General features: G+C 39.6%; 1 long non-coding RNA gene across 2 annotated transcripts in view; it reads right to left on the bottom strand.

Moving 5' to 3' along the window:
* Nucleotides 1–27,026, bottom strand: part of LOC116446906 — a 67,237-nt gene continuing 40,211 nt past the window's right edge. For both annotated transcript variants that reach the window (XR_004241432.1, XR_004241433.1), the window contains one exon: nucleotides 1–80. This is a non-coding gene — a long non-coding RNA (uncharacterized LOC116446906). The remainder of the gene's footprint in view (nucleotides 81–27,026) is intronic.

The raw sequence follows: 27,026 nt of genomic DNA, 5'->3' as shown, positions 1-27,026 counted from the left end.
CCAGTTCTGCAGCAACCTGTCAGATGAACGCTGAAGTGATTGGCTCCCTTGGAGGTAATCCCTGTTGCCATCATGGATCCCTGTCAAGGAGAACAGAGCACAGTGGGCCTCACCAGCTCCTTGCTAAACTAGAGAGTAAAATAAGGACCATGCAAAAAGAGTGAAACACTGGTCGAAATAAAGTAAAGCAACATTAAACCCTTCTAAGCTTGTGCTTCTTTTGGGTCTTGCTAATGGGCATTTTAGTCCCTGACTCCCTGCCAGTAAGGTAAGTCAGGGTCATTCTGCCTCCTTCCCAGCTGTGCTGCTGGAGCAGACACAGGCTGCAGCCAGTTCCTGGCCAGCCATGGGTGTCAGGAACAGGAGTCTGTGCTCTGTTCCTGGATCCTGGGCTGTCCATCAGATGGTGTCTGAAGTGAGTGAGTTTGCCATGTGTTCTGGGAAGGAGTCATTGGAAGGAGCAGGACATTCAGTTTTCAAAGGATGGGGTTTGTGACTTGTGAAGTTTCTCACTATTACAGATAATCCTAAGTTTTAGTTTCTTTTGTTTCAAAGGTAACAGAGGAAGAGCTAAAATACACTATAAATTGAAATAAGGAGCAGGTCTCCAGATTCTTCGTAGGAGAGGTATTGCTGTTGTGCACAGGGTAGAATGTGCTGTACTTTCCCTTTTCTCATTCCATGAGCCTTTAGTGATGAACAGACATATATCTTAAAAGTATTGCATTTGCTTCAGTAAAGCTGGATGTAGTGATACCAGAAACGGGTTCTGCAGGCTGTTGAAGAGATTTTTCATTGAAACTGGCAGTCATATTGGGAACCAGCTGTTGGCTGTAGGTAGATCATTTTAAAGTATTTTTGAAAAAGCTAGAGGACAATTCTAAATTTCTATAGCACAAGCCAAGATAATTCCCTGAGCAGTCTAACCAAGAAAATTGCACAGGTCCTTGACACAATACTACCAGATTCGATACAGCTTTTCTCTGTGATCCCTTGTACTGCAGAATTAAAGAAAGTGTAATGAATTCTGTGTGGGTATTGTAATTGGTACGCAGGGTGTGAAGGAAAAAAGTATATAGAATACGGTCAGGTAAAGTCTCAGGAAATAGTAAAACGTCCCTGGTTTATGGAGCCTGTCAAGGTGCTCTACTGCAGCTGGCCATTGTATTGATAAAATACATTTTATGTGATCACAGGCAAGTTCTCTCTGTGTTGAGCAAATCCCTCTGAGCTTTATAGATACAGTCGTATTTATCTACATTAACGGCTGCTTGGAGACTTTGAGGTCTTTGTGTGAAACTCGTTACTGTAGGAAGTCAAAATATTATTATGCAATCTTAAGAATAAAACCTAACTCCAACTCCCTGGGTGTTACCAGCTCAGAGAACTTTACCCAGGTGAATGACATTGAAGTGATGTGAATACAATTGTTCTGATAAAGTAAATAAGCTACCACATTTGTGGTTTAAGAAGGATTTAAACAAGTAAGGTGCCAGCTTCTCCTATTCCAGTCAGTTTAACATGAAAGCAGAAGCTGCTCCCCACCTTTCAGGTAAGCCAAAGTATATTATATAGTGTGTTTTGAGTAATAATTATTCACAGCTTTGGCAAATAAAAATAGGGTACCCCTAATTTTGTATGAAACACATTCCAAATAAATACTAATCTTACTGTTAGAAACTTCTTCACTTAGGCTTTCTCTTAGAAGTCTACGTCTTGTACGTGACTAAGACATAGAATCTTCAAAAATTAATATTAAAATAGCTGTATGTTTTGGAACAATAAATTAGGAACTATGGTACATTATAATAAAAGTAGTCTTCATTTGCATCTGCTAATTAATTTCTACTTTATTACATCAACATTTGGGAGTAGTAGCCTTATTAACAGGAATGAGTTTGCTTATAGTCTGAAACTAAACACTGAACAAACTCAGTGAAGGTGACCCTTTTTCCTTTCAATTATCAAGGTTAATTATAAAATTAATTAGGTCAATTTTTTACCTTTGACTAGGAGAATTTACCTTCCTTCAGCTTTGACACAGAACCAAAATCTGCAGTGAAAGATTTTGCCTTCTCTACTAAACTCAGTAGTTTTGTAACATCCTTCCTAAAAACTCTTCCATGTTTTTGCTACTCAGAAGATGTCAGATTACTGAACTCAAATTAGAGACTGTGTATTTGCTTTATCTTGTCATTATCCTTTTCCTGGTCTAATTCAATAATGGAATCTGGTTTTATGAAATAGTTTAGCAATTTAACAGGAAACAGCTTAAAAAATATTTGGTTTCTGTTCTTTTCATGTACTGTCATTATAGTTGCAGTTATAATCTAGAGCACTGACATGAGTCATCAATAGAATATTACCTTTATTTCTGATTTGCTTTTTCCCATAATCAGCTTGATTTCTGTTCTTTGGCTCTTACAATTAAAGTAAGGAATATCTGAGGACATTCATTTTGCTCAGATTTTCTGCTGCTGTCTGGTACATTCTAAAAGCATTAACTATGGTTTAATCCTGAGTGGCACGAAGGCCCCAACTTCGTAGATGTGCTCAGGGTAAGCACAGGCATTCTCCTCAGGAGCTTGTAGGCCAAATAAACACGGGTTAATTGGCAAATACAAAAAGGTCTGGAAAACAAATAATTATCTCATTTACTGGTGGGTAACAGAAATTTTAATTGATCTGCCCTCTGTGACAAATCTGTGCCTGGATCAATAGTTTAATCTGAGTCTGAAATTTATTGCCTTAATGAGAAGGACACCTTATTTCAGCTGTAATATGACCCTTTCCTGATTAAGCAGACTGAGACAGCATTAGTAGTTAACTTCTGCAACCTTCTGCCTCTTAGCAATTAACAGAGGGACTAATTCTGCAAAGTAAGGAAGGCTTTCTGGGTGGTGGCAAAATATTTCTTCCATTGCCGAGGAGTTTGAAGTCTTGGTGATAATAATAACAATAATAATAGAGAAATTCTGATGTATTGTCTGCTTAAACATGAGAAATAAAAGTGCCAGGTCAAATAGGCAAGGATTAGGAATTGTTTGCATCCAGATCACAAAAGATAATTAAGCATCTTGACTCCACTTTGTCACTGGAAGGTATAAAGGCATCCTGATGGGACAGCTTCCAAAGGAAAATTCTGGTTGGTCTCCTTTAACTCTGATGATCCACTTGCTTTCTCTGCTCACACACTTCTGCTATTCCCACATTGCATATTTCTTCTCATTTTTATTTCAGACATAGCCTTCTTCTATGTCTCTCTGCTTTCAAAGCATTTGAGATTGTCTCTGTCAGGAGTACATCAATAGTGCCGTTGTAACCCTATCTCCCTCTTCTGTGCAGCTCCAATCTTCAGGGCCTGGCTGGTGCTTTACTGCAGCCCACTCATCATCAGCCTAAAGGGGTGTGTGCTGCTTCTCAGTACTGCACACAGAAGCACCTCTCAGCTGCACCTTTTCCAAGTGTGATTATTAGCCCCCTGCATCAGAAATGAGTTCAGAGAAGAAAAATGGACCCTGTTCTCCCTGGAGCACCCAACACTCCAAAATCCGAGTCATTGTCTGTAAAGGTCTCGTACCTTGGTGAGTAGCTCCTTTTGTTTAACCTGTCATAGCCATTCTAGGAGCAGAATGGCCTTTTTTATTTTAGCATGACTGACAGGCAGCCAGTAGGCTCATCAACCTCAGTGAACTCTGCTTCTATATGAAGATCCATTTGACAGAAACCTTGAACTCTTTCAGCATAACAAAAGTCACTAAAATATTTAATATTCTGCCTTAAGCAGGAGGAGCAGTCCAGAAAGCATCAACATTTCTGCTGGGCTATTTGCTTAATAGAAGAGAGATCCAACTAAATGTGATTGTTTTCCTTATCTCAAGGCTATCAGAGATAGGGATCTTTAGTTATCATAATCTCCCTATGAGCAGTTAAAAGAGGACTTTACACATATATAGATATGTATATATATAAAGAAAGTTGCAAGAAAAGTTTAAATAGAACTCCCTTAAAATTTCCTTTTCCCCATTTCTTGTCATTTTCTTCCATATAAAGAAAATTCATTTTTTAAATTGAGATCATCAAAATCTCCTTTCCCACTCAAATTATCATATCTTAGCTAGCTTTTAGCTATTGAGCATTCTGTTTTTCCTCCATCTACTAGTTTGCACCTTTGCATTATTTCCTGCTTTCACATCATCGCTCCATATTTGCACTCCTTTGCCTTCCTGTGGTTTCTCAACTGTCATATCTTCAATATAAGAAAATCCACTGTCTTTCTCCTTGGCTATTATAAACTACATATGTTATTTCCTTTCAGTATTAAAAGCAGGAGTGTAATAAAATTCAAATATTTGTTACTTCATCAGAGATGGAGACCAAATAAATATGTCCATAACTATGCCCTTACATTTCACTGCCCATGGCATTGGGTAATAAAAAAAGATAGAGCAAGTTGTTTTCTTTTGTGAGCAATACTCAAGAACATCACAGTCAGTAAAATACAGCAAACTGGCAGGTAATTGCTTGGAATTTTGTTGGGAAGTATCTCAGATTCACCTTTCTTTACACTGTGGTGAGAGTCTGTCTTCCCTGTGCCTAAAGCTCAAGCAATCTGCAGGTATCACCTGAGGGATTCCAGCTGAGGAGGCTGCACTCTGCTTTGGTGCCACTTGTTCTGCTGACCTGTTTCCTTTTGCTGGTGGAAATTAGGGTACACTGGCACACCATGTAATCACAGGGCTCTCTCTGTGCAGTACAAGTCACAGGAAAGGAGCTTACATTTTTCTTTTAATGAGTGAAACCTGTTGAAGCATGTAGGGTCCTGGCTTGTCAGCTCCCTGCTTCTGTGGCTTAGCTTTGGTGCCTTGCCTTGTCCTCAGATGAGTCCCAAAGGTCACTTGCCTACACACCAAGCAAATGTCTTGTTTGTTAGCAGAAGGGGAACACTTCTGCTAAACTGCTGTGTAACCCTAAAAATGGAGCTAGAGGTAATAAAATCATGATAATTTCAGTCATTTTTTTATTCTTGCACTGAGTAGTTAGCAAGAGCTTTGAGGCTTGGAAATATTCTTGCCAGGCTAGTCACTTCTTGCCATATTCAAAATGTTTTTGAATGCAGTAAACAAAGCCCTTTAAAAACTCAGGAAAAATGGAAATTTACGGTTATTTATGGAATTGCAATGGGTCAGTTCCATTTTCCCCATCTACATCTGTAGAGAGTCATGATCACAGTAATACAGGTATGGGTGAAATATTTGTGTATTGACAAGAGAGGATGAGCGTCCAGCATCAATTTACAGTGACCAAAACTGGGAACAGACTTGGGTTTGACTGGGAGTGAAGATAAACCCAGAGGCCTGGGCACCACTGCCTAACTCTGCAAACACAACTGAATTAAGGTGGAAGGAGTTGTATGATCAGTAGTACATGGACAACACCAAAATGAACACATCAGGTATATAAGCCTCCCAATCATAGCCAACTTATATTTTTTTCCCTGTAATTAAACCTTTGTTTTATGGTTTATTAACTCACCATGCCCACAGAGAGGTGCTTTTGCAGGGAAAGCCACCAAGAATTACAACTGTGTGACTAGAGTGCATGTTTTAAATACAAGTCAAGATAATTTTGCAAATGGACAGTGCCTTCTCATTGAAAATTTAATCACTCTGTACATGGGGTTGATAGCTCGAGCAGAGCTAATGTCTCCATTCATTTATCCTTTCATCTTGGGATGTTGCAGCTCAGTATGGAAGAACTGCAGAAATCAGTGCAGTGACTTAGGCAATTATCACAATATTTACTGTGTTTCATGTGAACAAGACTGATTTATATGGTCTGCAGGCAGCCTGAAGGAATGGCCTACTCAATTTCCTTTCCCCTGGTGCAAGTTCAGGATCAATGCAGAAGACAAAAGGACCTCTACTACCCCAGTACCCTGCATTCATTCTTCAGGCAGACTGACCTCCAGTTTGCTGCAGGGTACCAAAGAGCTGGTAGCAGGTACTGCACTAGAACAGTCTTCACAAACTCAGTCAGATGGTGCCTATTCTGCTGGATTTCACTGAGAAATGATGACCCAGAAGTAGCAATGAAGATTTCCTCTGCGCAGTGAATATTGCCCGTTCCTTTGAATATGTATTTTAAAGTTAGAAATTAATAGGAAACTTTACAGTGTTTTCCCTAAGTTATCTTAAAACCTGAAAGAATGCTTCTCTGTGTGACATACATTGCAAAAACACAGGCATTTGCCTGACATTCAGTGTCCTTTTAACTACCTGCTCTTGGCTGACTGCATTTAGCTGCTTTTCTTTATGACTACTAGAAGGTTCAGACATTTTATCGCTTCACTCCCAGTCTAAGATCCCTTTTTTTTGCAGCTCAGAGTAATTGTGTGAAACGGCTTTCCATTCACTTTTATCAAAATATGGAGCCCTGCTGGGGCAGCAGCAGATCAGCAACACGAGTGATCTCTCTGGGCTGATAGGATGCACCCACTGCTCCTCATGCCCTCATCCCTCAGCTCAGTGAAAGGGGGACTGCAGAAAACTCCACTAATACACAAATGCAACTTGTTCATTTGGGGGAGGGGAGCTTGCTTGTGGTTTGTTGTTGTGGTTTGTTGTTTTGAAAGGCAAAACAAAGCAACACAGCCTTGTTTGAGGGAGCATCAGAATTCAAATGCAGAATTCTTGTCAATTAGCCCCCCTTGGAGCAATGCACAGTTTGTTCCTTTAACGATATCCTACTACTTTTGTGGAATCTTAACTAAGAGGATGGCCTCATTTTTCTGTACCAACACATTCAAGAAGGAAAGTTGTATTGCAAATACAGTAGTGACACATGATGAGTGAAAAGAAGCCTGGACAACCTTGGTCTCTGAGTGAGAGAGGGAAAGATGAAGGGACAAACCCAAAGTCACCCTGAGCCTGTAGAAAGCTGGCTGTAAGCATAACCTAGACATGATGATCAGACAAGTCTGTGCATCTGTGGACAAATCTGGGGATAAAAATTAATGTACTTATTCTAAAGAGAAGGAGCTGTTAAAGAGAACTAGATATCTTCATTAGGAAAGGAAAACATACCTGAAAATTTTTAATGGGCACACCAAGAGACTGGAATTATAAAACATTCCTGACTAACTCACCAGGATATTGAGAAGAGTTTGTATTCTGCAACAGAACTTGGGACAATTTGTGCTACTTTCTTGTAATAAAACACCATAAAGAAAGAAATGGTAATTACATGCACTTCCTTTATATGCAGCTGACAGATACTTTTAAGTACTGCAACAGCTTGCTAATGCACCCCTAGTATTTGAATAAATACGTGAAGTAAATACGTTGATGAAACCTCTCCTAAACTGCCAGGTGGGCAAGGGGCTATTATGAAAGTATCATAACTTGCTCAGTTTTGTCTTTGTACAAGCTGTTGCTGAGCAGGTCTGTATGTGACTGGATCAGAGATCACGGGCAGACACAGAGGTTCAAGGAAAACTGCAGTTAGTTTCATGATAGAAATTCACATAGGCTGCACCAGAATATCAAGACCAAATATGCCAAGGTAAATTCCTGTGAGTTGCAATTTAGTTTTCAGTAATTTATATGAGACTACTACAACTGTAATCTTCCTCACCAATTTTTTTGGAGGTCATTTGGAGGGCAGTCTGAAGAACTATTTGTTGCTGACTCAAACATCACAATGTGAAAATCCTAGATTCAGTCTTACAAGATTGTGTGTTTTAAAAGATACTGCTATCAATTAGAGGACAAATTTCATGATTAAAAAAAAAATCCCACAGTGAAACCTGTAACTTTGTTTGTAAGGTGTAGTAATTCTCAGAGCAGACAGCATGTTAGAGACAGGCTATGCTGTATTTCTCCTCCCTGTCTCCTAAAGGAACCAGCACTGAATTGAGCACCTTTTGCATTCTGGGTTTCTCACAAATTCAAATAATGATCCCAATCTGATTTGTTTTCTTCTTCTCCACCCCCCTCCCAACCCACCTCCCCGAAACATCATAGCAATCTTAAAATTTCATGTCTCAAAGTCTCATTATTCTTCTGAGAGAGTGACTATTTTCCCATGTCATGGTAGCTCACAAGGCTGATAGTTTTCTTGGAGCAGGCCGTGTGGGGCCAGGCATGCAGCCTTGGCAGGGCATCATGCTTAGGTAACTTTGTCAGTGACAGGGTGGCTGAAGAAGCAAGAACCTTGTGGCGGTGCAGCTTCTCCTTCTCCTAATGTGCCATTTCCGAAGTCTTTTCCCATAGAACCAATCCCAGCACTCTAAATCTGAGACAGCAGTCAAAATATCAGTCAGGTTTTCCTTCAGAGGTATGATTTTCATTCCCCATCTGCTGATTAGAGATCTTAATTTTGTAACATTAGTCATTTAAAACACTTTTTCTTGGCATGAGATGTTTGTTTGTTATCTAAATGTAAGTGGGGTTATGGATGCTCTCAAAAGAACACTGACCTTTAAGCATATGTACAACATCTGTAGGAAGCAGCTGGAAAACCTATCACGTGCTTCTTCAGGTAAAAGTGCAAAGTAGTGCTCCTGCAAAGCCTTTTTCAAACCCCTTCTTTTCACATCATGCATCACAAAGCAGTGCTATTCATTAAAAGCTGAAAAAAATCCTCCATTGGCCTGAATATTCTAACACAGAGAATATAAGGTTGCACGGCTGCCCATAGGTGAAATCGGTAGTGCAAAAAAGAAAAAGAAAACACCCAATGAACCTTTTTTTTCTACTACTTTTAGCTTTCGAGTGATCATTTGCTAAATAACCTCTGTTTTAGCATCCATTTTTCTCCCTGCTAAATACGTGCTACTAAAATGACTCCTCCTGACTAATCACTCCTCAAGCATTTAAACACATTAGCTAATTGGCTTGAAGGGGTTAAAGCAAGTGGCTGGTAAACCGCAGATAATGCTGACAACATCCAGAGGTTCAGACAATTATCCAGAATTTACCCAAACCCATCTCAGCCTCCCCTGGCTAAAAGCTCAGTGAGGATTGCCATTTTTTATCATTTCAGGTTGGCCATAAAAAGCAGCAGGCCTTTTGCTTGTGCTGCTGCCTTCCAGTTTTCCTTAAGACTTTCCATATAGACAAATGTTTCTTTTATACACTTCAGATTATACAGGTGAAGAATCTACCTAAGTGGATGGCAGAATGGCTTTGGGTCCTGAGTTTAAGGCATCATATTCAGGACTTGCTTATGCAACTGCGTCATGTGGCCATGGCAAGGCACCCATGGGTGGGCACACTGTCACTAGTTCCCAATCCCTCGAGTGCAGCCACTGCAAGAGCATCCACTCACTGCTGGTGCCCGGGCTTATGGATATTTTCCTTGCAGGATACAGCTTGTGACACATGAGCCCTGCATGGGGACTAAACCAAACCAGTCTTAGGCAAGGGGAAAGGTCTATAGATTTGAATGAAAGAACAAGCCCTGACCCTCTCCAGCCCCCATTTCCTCCGGTATGTTCCTTTGGCTGGACTGAATATCCAGTAAATCGTTCCAAACAATGTTTTGTTTCCTGAGGCGATTATTCTCTCCTTGCCTTAAGAGAGCTTGCTTTAACCTTGGCCACAATTAAGAAAAACCGAGCCCAGTTTCCTGGGCTACAAAGGCATTTCTCTGCTCTCTGAGGCTCTTTGTGTGCTCCCTGCCCTTCTGTTTTACTCAGCCCTCAGGGTCACTGTGGCAAGCAGTCACCCTTTTCTCCCTCAGGACAACCTCCCATGTGTCCAGTACCAGGCTGGCTCCGAGGGGGATGTGTGGGTTTGCTGAGGGCCACCAAGCCCAGGCTCCTGAAGCAGGTGTAGCCCAGCTCAGCCTCTGTCAGAGCAGGGGCAGGAGAAGCCAGCGCCTTTTTGCCACACTGTGTAAGTATGGCCCAAAGCACAGAGCCTGGGTCACTTACTCAGCGTCTTGCACTCACACCCTTTGCCCCTGCTGCTAAAGTGGGGGTAAAAGACATTGAAGAATTTGACTGTCCCCTTTGCAAATATGTGAGCACTCTCCCCTCTTCCCCTCTCCCTGAACTCTGGGATTGTATTTCATCACTATCTGAGTGATCATAGAAAGTTTAACCTGCAAAATTATGTGCTGTAAATGACAACCATTTTCCTCTCAAGGTGAAAGACTTGGGGACAGAGAGAAAGAAAGAAAAAGAGAGAACCAGTTTCCATGACAACCCAATGAAACTTATACACCATAGGAAAATGTCATTTTCCGAAAAAGACAGAACTTCATGGACAAGTGGTACAGTACATCAGAAAGGAAATTGCAGTTTTAAATGAAAAGCTCATTTGCATTTATGGTTTTGAGTTTCATTCTCTAGTTACAAGACCCAATTGTAGACAATTTAGTAGTGAAAATTATATTCAACATTTCAGGTGAATAATGTAGATTATGATCTAGTTCAGCCAGAAGTTCATCGTGACAGACTCAGGTTCAGAGAACACAGGTGTGGATGGATTCTGCTTTAGCTGGGCTTATGCTGCAGCGTCAGAGAAGTTACTGACATTTTACACCCTCTAATAGACCTTGCAAAGTCAGGATCTGTCCCTAGCTGTTGAGATTCCTGCCACAGTTTGCAATTTCAGCACCTAAAGTTATACCTTCTAGATTCCATGTTACCTGATACCATCAATCACCATCCACTGTAAGCCACATTGCATAGGAGAGCATTTTATGATGAGCATTAGCGTCGTAATATAGCAAAGAGCATTGTTAATGAAGCATGGAAAAAGAATAAATTCAGCTAATGGGTATATGTGTCAAATTTCAATTAGGGATATGTTGGAAAGTGAAAGAGAGCGACGAGCATACAAATTAAACCTTTGACCTTCAGAGTAAAGGGAGAAAAACCTGAGAGAAAAGGGGGATGTTCAAAGATGTTTTCCTAGCTGAATGCTGAAAAGTCTGCGTACAAACTTTGAAGTATCGTTTTCTCTTTAATTAACATTATTTAAGAAGTGACTCAGAAAAATTCTGTTTTGATTCAGCTGGTTTGTTGACAGGTATATTACTGTTTGTGCTATTTACTGTGAGGGGGAGAGAGGAAGACTGGGAGCAGTTTATGGTGATGGAAGACAAAGGTGTTTGTGAAGCCTAGGCAGAGGATATTAAAGCTTATCCTTCCCTGCCTGTGAAGTGCTACTGGAAAGAACCTCCTTCTCACTCCTCTTAGGCTTTCAAACAGGTCTTAGCTGAGTCAAAGCATGTTTTAATGCATAATCTGATGTGTATGGCTTTTGAATGCAAATAAACAGTAAGTGGGAGTGGGGGGGTGCAGCAGGAGCTCAGCTGAGCAAGCTGCAAGGGTTGGATGTGGCTCAAGGCACCTGGGAATTGGTAGCTCACATTTGCTTTGATAGTGAAGGGAGCAATGGTTCAGATACGCAGCAGTGGGTTCATACAGGTGCTGCTGCAACCCTGTACACGTGATTTAACATCAGCTGCTCTACTAAAGCAGTGTGGGATGAATTCAGCTTGTTTAATAAGGAAAGTTGCCATTACTTGTACATATGTCAGGGTTTAATTCGACTCATCTGTCTGCATGAGGAGTGAGGGTCTGTTTCACAGAGCACTGAGGCTTGTGTGGAAAACTGCAAAGACCTGAACCTCCGTTGCCTGGGCAAAAGCCACCGTGCTGATAATTTTCTGACTTGTTGACTGCTAGAAAAAGCTTCCCAGCTTTGTGTGTGAACTTGTGTGTGAAGCACACCTGAGGACAGTGCTGGAACAGACACTTCTGCTTGTGCCCTACCAGATTAGAAACAGCAGGCAGGAAGTCACCTCTCATTGCCTGCCTAGCAAGGAAACAATACCCACTTGTATTATTCTCCCACAATCAATTATTACAATTAATACTTCAAGGTTCCAAAACCAGTAGAACACTTGGCCCGGAGACCAACCCTTGATAGATCTCATAATGCATTCTTGAGTTGTTGCCATGGGATTTCATTTCCCACAAAAGTCCAACATTTTGAGGATCACCCTTATCTTTTGCCTTTTTTTAATCACAAAAGCCTCTGGATCCTTGACGGTGCAAGTCTTTCCTCTCATCTCTAGATCTCTCCTGCCACCCCACTGTGCTGTGGGTGTGTGCAGCAGGTTTTAACACAGTGCAGAGCTCTAGTTTGTGTCAAATTCAATACAGAAGGCAAGATTATAGTTACCTGCTGGGTAGTAAAACCTTCAAAGGATAAGGGAAAAGAATATCTGTCTTGGGGACAGTTCAGTGTCAGGCAACCGCAGGCTCACCAGGAGGAGCCCATGTGGGCCTGGAAAGACCTTGATGCCCTCTAGTCAGGTCTTTCACCTGTGGGTTTGGTTTCCATTTACAGACATAGAGCAGATTTTTTAAACATCACAATCCCTCTTTGCCAAATAATTTTTGGATTTGTATTAAGTATATGTAAATGACTGCTATCAAAACCATATATTACATAAAAAACTCTGTTTTTCTTCTTTAAAAGCTCATGTAAAGACTAGAGAAATGTTGAATTTATCCTTCATTCTGAATTACTAACATTTTTCTTTGTAAGTTTTCAACTACGACAGGTATCTCAGAAATACTGCATGATTATTCTTAGCATTTGATAATGGATATATGGATAGCTAATTATCCTGTTAAATCATATGACATCACTTTTGTTTCATGACTGAACGATGTATGTCTCTGTAAGTAGATAATACAGGAGATTTTTAAATTACAGAATTTTCTTTGACAAATCCTGCAGCCTGAAACCTTAAATTCTCCAAATTCCTCTATGGCAGCACATATTTAAGACTGGTTTTCCCTCTTTAGTATTTATTTTCAGTTGCTAAAAAGAAAATATTTTCAGAAGGGTATTTTCTCTAGTCTAATGAACATCTACATGTTTATTTCCAACTACATTGGTTTTAATAGCATAAATAAGTAACATTATTCTTATTGGATAAATGTAATTCTGTGGAAGCATATTTCCAGTGTTAATATTCTCATTTACAGGTTAGAAAAGGAGGAATCTTCTGTGAACTTCCTGCAATATCTGTTTTCAGCTTCTGTTTAAGTGAAAATCCTTGCCAGAAAACTTGTCAATAAGATATTCAGGGAAATTTTATTTGCTTTAGTGTGTTGAACTAGGATTATAGGAAAACATAATCTGATTTTTGGACTTTTAAGACCAACCCCACAATGAATAGAGGCTTTATTTAAAAACAAACCCCACATAAGCTGATGTTCTCCAGGCACTGCAATGCTCAGATACTGCAAAGGAACTCAGATACCTGTGGGCAGATGCAGCAGGTTGGCACAGGGGAATGAGGTCCTCCAGTGTCTCATCTGGACCTGACACAAGGATGGAGCAAGGAAAGCGGGTGAGGGATCCAGCGCTGTTATTAACTCACAGTTTTAACGACTGCGTCGGTGTTACCTGGAGGAATTTGTTCCTGTTTTGGCAGATTCTTTCCAAATACCTCCAAGCTTCAGATAACTCCTTTTCCTTTGCACAAGCAGCAGAGATGCTGAGTGCTACAGGCTTAGTCCTGTCAGGCAAATTGCCCACAACTACAACAATTCTTGCTAAAGTCAGGGCTGGAGATCTTGACCCAAAGATACAGCCCATTTCTCTCTTGCTAGTGAGGATGGAGACCTGCCCTACTTGCCAGCTACGGATTTCCTTGCTAATTAGAAACAATATCTAATGCAATTTAAATCTGACATTGGGGTGGTGTCACCAGACATAGAGACATTCCTCAGTACATTAGAAGGAGGAGTTGGGTGAGTCAGAGAAGAAATTAGCCTGCTTTAATTTAGGGCTGGGTATGCACGCTGCACCAAGAGCTCGGTATGCTCAGAGTCAAATAGATTAAATGCAGCAATTTATTGCCAAGATGAAGGATTTAAGCACAGCGCATATGTGTTTATGTTTTACATCTCTAACCTTGCCTCTGTTGTGCATACTTTAAAATTGCATCAGTGAGAAGAGGATGAGTAAGGCTATCTTCAGGTATAAAATGGAGGGCTCAGGAAATTTAAAAGACAGAAAAAATGAAAAATATGAGGAGTCCTTCTACCACTCAAGGAATTTTTCAGGGACTTTCTGCTATTTGATGCAATATAGATTTCTACAATACATTGTTAGGAGAATGTCATAAAACATAGATTAATGATTGCATTTTCATCCTTTTGATGTGCCATTTAATGAGGTGTATTCCCTTTCATACTTGACATCAAAAAGACAACTCCTGGAATTCCTCACATCAAATGAATTTTTGTGTTAACAGGTATAATCATCTAGGCAGGAGAATGCTGCTTTTATATCCACTGTTTTGCAGCTGATTTGATATAGACAGTCTAGTACTAGTGTTTAGTCACTAGAGTAATTGAAAATGTATGTGCAAGTTCTGCAGTTGAGCCCACTCTGCTTCCCAACCCCAAATGAAAGGGAGCAAGATCTCCCTATCTGTAAGTTAGATTAAGGTCGCAATTCAAAGAAATTCTAAGCATGTCCAGCATACTTTTACTTTACAGAATTTGTAGCTTCCATTTTAATCAATATTCTCCTCTTTAAAGGGTCCTACTTTTAACAGTTCCAGCTTTTATGATTGTGTCTATAAAGTGAATACAATTATTCTGAAAGCACTTGGCAAAAAACTTGTTAGGTGGTATGTTGAAAAGATGTCCAGCTTTTCATAACAGTGGATTTGCTTCTGCGGGTAACTATGACTTTTACAAAACAATCACACCACAGGTATCTCGAACAAGTTTGGGCTTGCAGAAAAAATTAACTCCTAGAAAGACCAATACAGTAACTGGCTCTGCTGTTGAAATGGTTTCATTTCACTTGAAAACCATGAGCATATTGGTTTTTCAGTTCAGACAAGTTTTACAAGTTTTATCACTGATTGTGCCCTTGTACTAGTCCAGACACCTATCAATGTTGGGAGAACATGGAGAAACCTCCTTCCTTCAAAGTATTTGTTCCCATTACCTTCAAGCAGTTTTTTAGCTGTTGGCTGGCTACAAGTGCAAGGTTTGATTTTTTACACAGCGTACCTGTGATTCTGTCTGGTCAGGCTCTCACCCATCCAGGCACTGTCTTGGACTTGTTGCCAAGTTTGTGCCATGACAATTTTATTCCCTGCCATTTCTCAGGGCTTCAATAAGGTTTGAACCAGCATCCCAGTAGATAGCAGTGTTGCCTAAAAGTGTTGGGAATTTGTATGAAGAAAGCTTTCTACTATATATTCCTAAAACTTATGCTAGACCTTGAGACTATTCATTCAAACACAATATGGGCAAATTGCAGGATGTCTCCCAAAATATAAGCTGTAACAAATATGGATTTCGACATTCATTCCTACACATTTCTGCATTTAATCAACTCGTTCTTCTCTATGCCACCCAGTCATTTAGTGCTTAAATTCTAAAGACATTTTACAAGACCTGTGGAATTATTTTTTAAAATATAATGAGAGAGAAAGCTCTGTTTTGTTTCAGGAAAAAACAAATTCAAATAATGATCTCTAGTCTCTTTATAATGATTGGATATGCAAAAGCTGGTTTTAAATTCTGTTTCTCATCTCCAGCAGCAGGCTCAGCCGAAGGAACACAGGAGAATTCTTTACAGTGTTTTGCAGATACATCATTTTTCTGAACTAAGGTGAAGGTTGGTTTGCATAGAGCTGCATGCAAGTGAATAAGCACAGCCAGTAGTACTGCTATGCAATTTGTTCTTCTGTTGTTTCCAGGAGAGAGCACAAGTGCTTTTCTTTTTTTAAACAAATATTGGGATTATATTACTACATGCCTATTTGTCACTGACTAATTGCTCATCTCTGACCGTAGCTTCAGGTTCTAAATTTAACTACTGCTTTCCCAAACTGGTAATAGGAAGGGGTTATATGGCCAAAAAATGTCTCATATCTATTTATGAGCAAACCATGCTCAGAAATAAGGTTGAGAATTGTTTACTTGCTTTGGTAAATGTTCCCCAATTTTCTTAAGTTTAATATCAACAAGTCCTCTTCCCATGATAATGTACTTTTTATAAATATATATCTTATATGCATATATCTACACATATATATATAAATTTAATATATGAAATCCTGTAATGTTACACTGAGAACTAATGCTATCTACAGTGTTTGAAGATTTGAGCTACAAGTCCATTCTTCCCACAGACCTTAGACTGACAGGTGGCTTTGAAAGAGTTTTTAAATATATCTTTGGAGATTTAGAAATAGTTTTGTACCAGAAGGCAAAGATAAAGTAGCTTTTTCTGTGAAGCTTATCTTTCGATTGGCAATAAATAGTGTATGGCTCAGGGATTTTTGATCTAGTTTGGCCTATCCATTCTGTTATACCTGAATGGATTGCTTTAATATACTATTGAGATGAGCTCCCACTCTGGAAGGTCATTAAATGGTAATGAATCAGCAGCTTTTCTTATCCTGAACTGAAGCCCAGCAGCTCTCTGAGACTGCAGTGCCATCACCAGGGGTCAGTGGGGAGAGGCTGGGGGAAGCATTTCAGGTGAGGGACTGTGACCTGTGAGCATGGGCAGCCAGGAAACCTTCCCTTTATCAGCCATGCCACGTCTTTATCACACAATAGACTGCAAGCCATAGCTTTTTCCTGTGACTTTCTAATGCTGACTTCATTGAGAAGGGTGACATTTAAAGTCTCATATTTTTGTCTTTAATTTTGTTTGAGATACTCTTCTCCCTCCCACCCCCTCAAAGTTTTTTGTATTTTTTAACAAGCACCCTATATGAATACTGTCTGAGGTAAAGGTGACTTAACAGAGAAACAGAGTTTTGGTTTGTCTGTTTTTCCTGAAGGATTATATCATATAACCATCATAAAGAACAACCAAATATGATTGTTCTAGGCCATATATAATGACCTCTAATTGAAAATTTTGTGTACCCCACGTCACCCTTTCTAAGCATAAATGGATACTTAGTGAATAAGATGTCTGACTTGAACTGAAATGAAAATTAAGGTGAATCTTGGTGAGCCAGGACCCTGTATTGTATACTGATTGAAGTTTTTCATTATTTGATGTAGGTAAAATAGCTTTTATTTCAGGATAAATATTTATCCTGAAAAAAAATAAAATTACCTCTTTCTTTATTCTTCTGGGTAATATGTGTCCTGAAGAAGACAGTCTGTGGTGTTAAGAAATGCCAGCTAATAGATGGCATAGAAGACTGAAGGTGAATTACATGTGAATTTCTTTTACACAGAACTCTTCAAATGCTGGCAGTAACACAATCATTCTGATAAATAAGCCAAAGAGTAATTACTGAGCACTGGGATGGTTAGCTACCACCTGCAGGCATAATTCTACAAGACAAATGCACATGGACTTTGACAACAGATAAGATGTCTGATTTCCTACACAGCAGAAAACTCTCCCCTCCTTACTGCTTTACAATAACATTACTTGTTTGATTATTATCATTCATCTTTTGCATTATACAGAAAAGGAGTTCTAGTGGAGGTAAAATACCTTAGAAATGACCCACTCTTTCTTTTTTATAAGTAAAAGCTATTTGTCCTTATACTATGCTCTCATACAAAATTCTTTCAGTCTGAGAGATGGGCCACATTCCAGCTGAGACATAGGGCTCACTTTCAAGTCCAAAGGAAGTTTCTGTGGGTGATCTATCTTATTACAAGACAGAAACTGAGCTGGCTGCTGACGTCTCACCAAAGCTGAAATTCATCAGGTTTCTTCCATTCTGAGTTAAGCCACTGTATCTGATTTACAAAATAGGCTGGAGAAAAAAAAAATCATGTTTGGCTTGTTCAGATACCACCTATAAATATAGTTAATTTTATACAAGTTAAGCATGGTTGTAAGGTGCCAGGAAAGTACATGATGCATAAAGCAGGCCTTCCAGAAAATAATTCTACAGTAAATTGTATTTTTGCTTATAATGAAGCTATATATAAACTACACAATGAGGCAAGTCATGCCCATATCGAACTGTTGAGTAGCGTGCCAAACCTGCGATTATTACTTCATTTTTCTTGATTCCCTTATTTCCCACATAATTCTCTTGTTTTCCACTTTAAAAATGTTATTTTCTATACAAAGCTCATGAAGGTCAAGAAAGGTTTTACTACCAGTATATACTGCAAATAGACTGAATTCATTGTCTTGTCCTTTCAGTCTTACAGAGTAACAGCAGGATCAAGTTTACATGATCCACAAATGTTTCCCAGGGCACCCATTAGAGACTTGGTGTGATAAGCAGGTAGAGTCTGCATTTTAACTTCTGCTTCCTCTCTGGTGGTGGTAAGTTTTAAAAAACTTCAATATGGGGATTATTACCTAACCTAAGGAGGTGAATGCATTGACATTCTCCATTTCCATTCTGTCTCACTGCATGAGAATGAATGAGGTCTTGAGAAAGTGTCACTGGAGAGGGGGGGCACTGCAGCCACTTAGCAGCTATTCCTGGTAAGCTCTGTGCATCCTGGCAGATACAAGTGTGGTTTTCATAATGCCATGTGCCTGTTTACCTAACAAAGATTAAAGGCACATTTTAACAGACATTTGCTTTCTAAACTTGCTTATTAAAAGGAAACAATGACTTTTTTTTTTCCCAGGTGATATTTTAATATAATGGGAATCATCACAGTGAGCTATCACTTTCTGAGCAGGTGCTTAGCATCATTACCCTGTATTAGGAAATGTAAAGACATGATATATAAAAATGAATCTCTGGCGTCACGTACTTTCTACTAAATGAAAAATAATTCCCCTCCTGTCAGTGAAGCTTAACCAACATTAAATTAGTGCAAATGAAGTCAGAATCAGGCCTAGAGATTATTCTATATATTGAAGAAGAGATAGTGAAGTGTTTTACCTGTCATTTACTTAATTTTTTGTTTCCCCAAACTACTCATATTGGCATAAAGTACACTGAATATATTTTAAATATAAATACCAATTTACAAACCTGAGTACACTTCATCTGTGTAAGCCATGAGTTAGAACTTTCTTTCAGCACTAGGACTGTCATTAGCAAGGTATTTAAAGGAAAAATTATTATAGGATTACTGAAGAAAACAGTAGCAAAATATGCACAGCTAGAAGACCCTTCATTAAGGAAACATTGTGCAACAGCAACATATACTGACACCCCCAGCTAATTGTTGTTAGAGCAATGTGCATGATGGAAGGATATTCTCTATGTAACACTGTAAATCCAAACCCAAACTATTTTCTTGCTAAATTTCCTTCAAAGACAATAACTGCTAAAATAATTTTGATGTAAAAACCAATCATACAGTATTATACTCTTAGATTTGGTCTAAGTCTCAGTGTGTCTGTATGAATGTTCTTGATTATTGCTTGCTTGAATATAAATTTCTATTAAACACAAGGACATAGCTGGCACACAAAGTTCACATTTATAAATAGTTTCTTATTCCCACAAGCTCTAACAATCCTTGGAAAAACTTTGGCCTCAAACTACTAGCCATGCAATTAATTGTTTTTCTGTGGTGATTGGAAGCCTCAACACATTTTGCTGTTTTTTAATCAGAAACTGTTTCCAAATTAAGGATTCTTGCTCAGAATTTGTGCCTGAACTTTGTGCTTTCCAAGAAATTAATCTTAATAGGAAACAATCAAGTAAATGTATATGTGCTCCAAAATCCACGTAGTTTAGGAACTATGGAGATTTTTCATGTGAAAAGCTGCATCTCAAATTAATTTGACACATTGAAATGTTTCCCACCACTCTCCCTGTCCAGAACTGCTTGGGCAAGATGGTGTAGACAGAACAACATTTCTCTTAAAATGAGGTTTTGACTGCATAGATACCAGGATGGCCTCACACAAGGCTGTTTTTATCTTTTACTCTGGTGACAAGGTGCTAGTCCGATCACTGTAATTAGGGATTCAACACATTCTAATATTGGAAAGCAAACAGCATTCTTAGTGCAAACCTTTACTTGGGGAAAAAAAAGAAACAAACCACTCTAAGCTATAATTCTCAGAAGTCTTTGGGAGAACATTTTAAAGCTGGCAGAGCAGAGATAAATGCAAAGAAAAAAAAACACTTTGAAAGTATGTTTTGAGCAAAACATTTCAAAGTTCTACCAATAGAAAACCAATAAAGACTTCCATTACCACATTACTTCACAGTTGTAAATCTATGCATATAATTTTTCTTAAAAAACACTCAACCTCCTCTGGGGAGTCACCACCCGAGCAGTCTCAACAGCAGCCATCTGGGAGTTCAAGAGTTTGGGTGACAAATAAAGGAAACCCTGCAGCTGCTGACTCACTTCACACAAAGGTAAAGATGACCTGAGCAAGGTCCTGCCTTGAAATAAAATGAGGAAAGTCACAGAAATGGGCTGAGACAGGTTCTGTGTGACAGCTGATAGAACAAAGTTAACTATCTCCTGGGTTTTAAGCCATTGGTGAAAGGAAGAACATCCAGCAAAATATCTGTACCTCTCGCCAATCAGAATTGAGAAGATTCAGATATCTGAAAATATGAGAAAACAAGTCTAAAGAACAATCTGCAAGGTGGGTGCAGAGCAGACACTGACTTTTGGATAAAGAAGGTCAAGTCCCATTTGTCCTCAAATGCTGCATGGCCCTGTGCAATGGCAAGATCTTACAAGGAGATCAGTCAGCAACACAGAAGCTACTAATTTGGGAAATTATAAATATTGCCAAAAGCATTGCCAGAGAGCATTTATTTTTCATATGTTCCCACAACTGATAGGGTTATCTCCTCCAAGCCTACTTTCACAGTTATGCACCATGACATTCAAGAATAGTAGAAGAAAAGCATCATCCTTCACACAAGAATTTGGATTCTTCTAACTGCTCTCACAGTAAAACTTCATACAAGTTAAAAAGGCATCATGTAAGTTGAAACCATATCAGCCAAGAATTCATTCTGTTTTCTTAGAGAAATGATGGATTCAAAAGAACTAGTTCAGCTAGGGTATAAATTGGGTGTTTTGGAATCTTTGAAGTGATAATCTATAAGCATCAGAAAATACAGGCTTCCTCTAAAAAACAGTAGGATCACAACAATACTAATGGTTTGGGGACTTCTGAAGGGGAAAAAACCCCTGGATTCTGGAGATGAGTCTAATTTCTGCATGCATTATCCAGAGACCCTCTATCTTAGGAAAACGTCTTTGCAAAAGCAAAATGAAGTTAGGATATTTCCAGGGCAGTTTAGAAGTGCTTGGAGCTACTACTTCCATTAGCACGCAAAAGCTGAAAAAATAAAAGCAGGTGGTATAGTAAAATATTTTGTGGATCAGACAGCTGTTAGCATTGGACAGGTGCACTTGGTGCTGCTTTCCAAACCCAGTTGTATGCACATGGTCCTGAATGCTGCAAAACACAGAATCCCAGAATGGCCTGGGTTGGAAGGGACCTTAAAGGACATCTAATTCCAACCCTCCAGCCATGGGCAGGGATGCCACCCTCCAGACCACATTACTCAGGGCCCCATCTGACCTGGCCTTGAACAAATCTCTCTGTATATTCACAGGTTCCTCTCTCTTCAACATGAAGGGAGAGCAAGGCACAAATCTTAGTTTCATGGATCTTAGGTGTCACAATATTGAGGGCAACATCTCAAAAATCCCACTGAGACAGATTTCAGTTCCTGATTTCCCCAAGGTGAAGACACACTGCATCTAGGGTATTTATTGAGACTTTTTGCCTCGGGGTAGGATTTAGTATGATCGCTTTAAGATGAAGGCAGCTGCATAAAGGTAAATTTCCTCCCAGATTTAGAACTAGCTTGATGACGGGAATTATTGATTACTGATGAAATGCTAATACCATGCTAAATGTAATTTATTCAAGAGGTAGCCATGCTGTTAATGAACAGAAACATTACTATGCCTGAAACTTACAGGATGATGTAAAAAGTAAAGCTCATGGTCAAGGTGGTTTTACAAGGCATTTGAAGATATTTTTTAGTCAAAATAGTAGATGAAAATTCTGGGCTTCCATTTTAAACACTGTATTGTTCCAAATTCTTTATTTGGTTGGGACACAGGAAAGAAGTAGCATCACAAGTGGGCTGTTTACTGATCAGCCTGGTGTGGGGCCATCCACAGAGCCTGGGGCCGGGTTGGGGTCCACTCCCTGGGTTTGCACCAGCGAGCTCTGGGATGAGACTCGGAGCCCGAGTCCTGGGACATGAGCTGTGTAGGGGATTTAGTCAGTCTTGAAAGGGAGAGAAAAGCAGCTGACTTGCTGACAATGTGGTTTTTAGGGGAAATGTGTAGTTTTGTGAGAACTACAAAACAGTCAAATGGAGCTCTGAAAGGTCAAGGAACTTGAGGCAGCAAAGTCAACCCTTCTCTGTGGCACTAAAACTTAGCATGGAAATTTTTGCAGATGACTTTTACCTTTCTGAAAATAGAACCTGATAATGAAACTGTGGACTTGAATTTAATGATCCCAGTGTGAAAGGGCACCTATAAAATGATTTCTCCTTTTGTTGGTTGCTTCTAACCAACAGTTTAGAAAAACATAAACAATTTAGAGCAACAAAAGGCTTTTTTTTTTTCCCTGGCCTGAATGCAGTAATTGCTACATTTATTTTATGATTCTCTTTTTGGAGAAAATAAAATAAAATTGATGATGAGCAGAGCAGAGGGCATGTGGAGCCAAACAAGATAAGTGACAGATGGTCACTGAATGACCACACAAAGTCATAACATCAGAGATCCTGGAAAGGACTCTGGTCCAGGCAATGAGTAACATGGCATAGTTTCCTAAACTTAAATAGGTACTGTTGAAACATAACTCTAAAATCACCCTGAAGTATTTTTAAAACTCCTCAATATTGTGCCTGTAGGGGGAAGCTATTTTTTGTGTGTTGGCAGTGATTTCAAGAGTGAATTTTAGCAAGCTCAGCTGAGTTCCCTCACTGCACAGTATATAGTAATGTTCATTATGATTCTATCAAATATCATCCATTTTGTGCAGAATTAAATTTGTTCTAATTTTGAAATGAATTCGAACTCCTAATACCCAGGTGTGTCCTGGAATCAGATTTTCCTTGGTAATTACTCCACAACTCCTTGATGGTTAAATTTTTAAATTTTGTACAAAACTCTCATTGCATTTTGCATTACTTATTTTTTTATGGAAAATATTTAACAGAGCAACAAATGGGTCCTCTAGTCTATCTTATTTGTTAGAGGCCAAGGAACCACAACAATGGCCCACAAAGATTCCCCAAGCTCGCTCAGTGCTTTGCTCCTGAAGAAGCAGAATACCTTTCCAATCTCCAGGGCTGAAGCTCTGGAGAGTTTTGAGTGTTAAAAGTTTCTAATCTTTTATTCTGCTTCACTTATCTGGCAATACATATTCATGAGGAAGGTCATTATAGCAGCACCCAGTAGTGTGGCTCCAGTTTCGAGCAGTGGCACTCAGCGCTCAACAGCCAAACACACAGAAGAGCTTTGCAGAGCTGAGCACCACAGCAGCCAGGAGAAAGCGATATTCTGAAACCTAATGAAACCAAAAAAGTTTTCACCTGCATTATTGGGCTACCAGGGGGAAAAGAGCTGTCAAACTTATTTGTGTCTGTCTTCCTAGGGATTTTATAAAGGCATTTTGCCTTGAGAGTGCTCTGGCATACCTGTATTTTTCAAGTGCCAGAGGAGTGCTGCACAGGGCAAGTGGGGACAGTGGGACAAATGTCATGGATTCAAAGAGCCTGGTCACCAAATTTCAGAGAAGAGGGGGCTGTAAAACAGTGCAAGGATCACGTTTGTTCTTCTACAGCGGTGGTCTGTGACCACTCCAGACACTGGTGATAATACCAAAAAACTTTTGGTGCAAGACAAACTAGCAACTAAATGATACTCGAGTAACAATTAGATACAGAACTGAGATTTTAGAGGAAGCTCCTGGGGACTCCCTCACACCACCTGAGATTGAAGGAACTTTGCATGTACGGGCGTCACCCCAATGCTGTCCACTGGCCCCAAATGCAAGCACATACAAATGCAACATTACAGCATCCCTCCTGTAAATAGCACTTCTCAAATACCCAAGACCCCAACACTACTTTTCAGTTCACTGCCTCACATCAGTCTATTTGTTCTCTCAGTGCAGTATAAAACAATTTTTCAAGGGATTTATAGTTTCATGATAGTAAAACTGTATGCAGATTAAAGACTAATATATGCTAGATAAAACGTTTCTAGCATTCGAATAGGCATATTTGTTCATACTCCAATTAAGCATTTAATTCAAATTACTGTATCATTACTGTATCAATATCAACACATTTCAAGGTATATAACTGTAGGTGTGTTTGGATGCCTGGGTGGCAGTAAATGTATAACCAGTGTATTTCAATACCACAAACTGAATATTAATTTCTTATCACCTGTTTTGCCCAAGCATTAGTTTGACTCATGAGACGCAAGCACCTGTGAATGTATGAGAGTCAAAGAATAACACAGAGAGGCAAAGGAGAGCATTCCTACCCCCAGCACGGAGGAGGAAGGCCATTTCCTCCCATTCTCACATATTTCTACCTCAACAGGAGGAACATATAATGCTAATGCTGGAGGCCGCAATGCATTTTCCTGCAGGTGGCTACAGAAGCAAACGAAAAGGGAAAAAAATTGCAGGGACTCCCTTGTATGCAGTCTGGGGCTACTAGGGTGTGACTAGAGATCCCATTCCCACTGCCTTTCTAGGACCTGGCAGCTTCTGGAGGAATCCTGCCTCATGCTGGTATCTCATTTTGGGATAGCGGATCAGGTCTGGGTCCTGAGTGTTTTTTCCTTTCTTTATTGTCAGCTTTTATCTTCTTTGCTCTGTGGGATTGGCTGCCTCTGCACTGCAGTCAGGGTCCCCCACCTTTGTATTTCAGTGATTACAGGGTAAGATTTTATTGTATACGTATCACTGCTGTGGTCCTGGACAGAGTTTCTGTACCTTCCCTCACTTCTCTGTATTCTGCCTATAATATTGATCTGAAAGATTGTTTCTTCTCCTCTGAACATCACCTTCCCTGCTCTTGACTGTGCCAAGTGATTGTGCCTGACACATCTACCCTTGGCCTCCCAACCCCTCCCCAGGCAATGGCCAGCTCACTGCAGGGTCACCTGAAGTGCATCTGGAGCATCCCTATCAGCCTTGTGGCAACTTGATTTTAAGTGTTTTGGAAGGAAGAAGTGATTTTCCACAGCTAAGATAGCTTTTATCAGAATATTCTTAATATTAAACCATGCCATTCAACGAGTTAAAACTACCACCCTCTAGAGACTATTCAAAATTCAGTAACCTTGGCAACAAAATAAAAAGCAATTCTGATTTGTTTAAAATGATGAAAATACACCCTTACATATGTGAACATATTGTTAACAGATTAGTTTAGGTTGTTCTTATTTTCCTAATTGTATGGCTTAATCCTACATTTCCTCCTCTTGCTTCCTTAAGCATTCCAGTATTAGAAAATACCACATTTTATTCATATAAAATTTGTCCTACATCACAGAACATCACCTGATCAGGAAAAAAAACCAAGCACATCTCTCTGAAACAGAGTCAGAAAATGGTGCAGGAGCCTACAGACATTCTTATCAACTGACTATAAACAGAAGATAACAGTATGCACTCAGGTGATTTTTCAAGGCAAGCTAAGTAGTCACTCATTATTATTTTCATATCTTATCTTTTGAAGAGTCTCTAAACTTGCTCTGTCCCATGAAGAAGTATGCATTTCAGGGTAGGAATTGAAACAGGAACATTCCCTTCAAAGCTGAAGCCTTGTATAGCTCCAGAAGATGAGCTGTGCACTAGGAGACAAGTTGGTGAGTTTGGACAGTGCTGCTAAACATGGAAATATCTGGGACTAACAGGAAAAGGTTGGGTGGCTGTGTGCCCCAGCAGCCAGCACCACTGAGGTCACTGGTGCACTTCACCTCCACAGGGCTTCACAACTGAATTTGGCTGCCTGAGATTTTGTATTTGCTCTTGCAAATTATACTGAAGTATTACCCTCAATCACTTACGAGGCTCGAGGCAGTAAGTTCAGGCCATCTAACAGCAAACTGCTAAAAGTGCTGTATGTTTTCTTTTGCTAAGTTTGTGAAATAATTTGTTTCCCCAAGCTAGTAATAATATGGATTTGGAGCACAGCTTTCCCAGATTTATTTAATAAAAGGTTACCATTTTTCTTCTAGCAGAAACAATCAGAGAAAAGAAAGCTATTCTCCTCCACACAATGGAAAGCAGGATTATAGAATAAGCGCAAGGGAGATAAGAAAGGTGAATCAATTTAAATGACCTTTACTCAAGCTTCATTGAAAGAAATGAATAAGAGGATTTATCTACCAGAAAATAAAGCAGAAATAAGAAAATAATGATTAAACAGCAAACTAAAGGGAAAATTCTAATTATATTGAAAGAGATTTGCCAGGGTTCCTTAGTTTAAAATTAAAAACAGCTTAGACTATGTTAAAACATGTATAGATTAAAACTGAGCAAACATAATAAACTCAGTTGGACAGCTAAGCTAGGAGTAGGACAGAATACAGTGCTTGCAGCTGAGAAAGGGCTTTGCCTATTTGCACCATTAACCTTCTAAAATTTAGTCCTCCTACCTTATGGATCAACTGTTCTAGAGATTAATTGGCTTGCTAATACCATAAAATCCTATTATTTTGATTTCTCACATAGGACAGGAGCCTAAATAGTCCACTGCAAAGCTAGGAAAAAAAGCATATAAGTGGAATTCTAATGGTGCCACAAGCAATAGCTGTGGGGCTCAAGGCCCAGAGTGTCAGCTAAGCCCTACCCTGGTGTACGGGGTCCTCATCCTGACATTGGCCTGGCTGTGCCAAGCAGAGGCACTCCTGGGACAAATGTCAAGTGTGCAAATCCCTGCTCTCTGGAGCTGGTGGGTGCCAGAGAGCACCAACACCCCAGCAGCTCCTGGAGCCCACCCAGGACCTTTGCTGCCCCCAGTCAGCTCAA

This window comes from Corvus moneduloides, chromosome 7 (genome assembly GCF_009650955.1).
Source record: "Corvus moneduloides isolate bCorMon1 chromosome 7, bCorMon1.pri, whole genome shotgun sequence".
Taxonomy (NCBI): Eukaryota; Metazoa; Chordata; class Aves; order Passeriformes; family Corvidae; genus Corvus; species Corvus moneduloides.
This window is presented reverse-complemented; position numbering and strand designations above follow the sequence as displayed.